The sequence below is a fragment of the Cebus imitator genome, unplaced genomic scaffold (assembly GCF_001604975.1).
Source record: "Cebus imitator isolate Cc_AM_T3 unplaced genomic scaffold, Cebus_imitator-1.0 Scaffold188, whole genome shotgun sequence".
Lineage (NCBI taxonomy): Eukaryota > Metazoa > Chordata > Mammalia > Primates > Cebidae > Cebus > Cebus imitator.
Genome location: NW_016107503.1, coordinates 1,345,072 through 1,346,404, shown reverse-complemented (window position 1 = coordinate 1,346,404; position 1,333 = coordinate 1,345,072). Strand labels below are relative to the sequence as shown.

The following is a 1,333-nucleotide window of genomic DNA, read 5'->3' as shown; positions in this document are numbered from 1 at the left end:
TGATTCTCCACTGATGCCCAGGCATACATTCAGCAACTCCTTCTTAGCTCCTAGTTACCTTTGGGAGATGGAGTTTGTAGTATGATTGGTCAGAGTCAAGGTCAGCTCATAATTGCACATTACATGATACTTTGATTTTCATTCAGAGATTCTCCCTTATGTGTGGATTTCCCTTTTGAAAGCCCTCTAGCCTACCATTTATACCATTTACTGATATAAATGGTAGGCTAAATTTAGCTATTCTTAAACCCCTGGCCTTCATGCCATTATAATTGCACAAAAATAAACCCAAGACTCGATTTGAATGTGTTACATCCTCATAATTATGGTGCTCAGGGAAATAGTTACAAAGATGGAGGACAGTTTACCTGCTCTCAAGGAGTTTACAGTCTGACATAGGAGACACTCATATAAATAATGAAATCTTGTCACATAGGGACAAAAATATAGGGGAGCATATTTGATTCTGCTCTGGTGTACAGAGCAGGAAAATTTTTCATGGAATGTATTCTTTGACATTGACCCTGAAGGGCAAATTACTTATTTCTAGATGTGGAATAAGAAGTCACATAATAGGATATAAGAAACAAGCTTGACTAAGTACTTGAATGGCCATGACTAACATAATCAGAGATAGTTAAGATAAGGTTTGGGACAAGAAGCGATGATGGAATAAAAAATGCTTTATATAGGTAAGATACAAGATGGGGACAGCCATAATGTTTTTGAATTGAGAGGGAAGAGTGACGGAAAGAAAACTCAAATGTCTCGTGGGTAGAGGTCGTATTGGGCCTCAAATGGGAACCAAAAGAAGGTCAACATGTTTAGAAGGCGAGTTATGGGAAATGTTTAGAGATTGGTTTGCGGAATCAATGCAAACAGAAGTAGAGAAGTGTAGGGGGCAATCAGACATGAATATATGTCACTCAGGAGAGAAGGTAGGTTTTAGGACATGGCTTTGAAAGTCATCATTGTATAGAAAATACGACGTGTCTCCCCTCCAGTCCTGTTTCAGACAATGTCGCTCCGGGCCGCTGCAATGCTGCGCGTGAATGTCCTGGCTGATGCTCTCAGGAGCATCAACAATGCGGAAAAGGGAGGCAGATGCCAGGTGCTTATTAGGCCGCCCTCCGAAGTCATCGTCCAGTTTCTCACGGTGAGCTGGGGCCCGGAGGCGGCCCCAGCCTCGGTCCCAGCCTCTGTCCCAGCCCCGGCCCCAGTCTCGGTCCCAGCCTCTGTCCCAGCCTCTGTCCCAGCCCTGGTCCCAGCCTCTGTCCCAGCCTCTGTCCCAGCCTCTGTCCCAGCCTCGGTCCCAGCCTCTGTCCCCAGCCCC

General features: G+C 45.2%; 1 pseudogene; it reads left to right on the top strand.

Annotated features, from left to right (window-relative positions):
• The first annotated feature begins 1,018 nt into the window (after positions 1–1,018).
• The window catches only part of LOC108316375, a 2,083-nt pseudogene continuing 1,768 nt past the window's right edge, over positions 1,019–1,333 (top strand).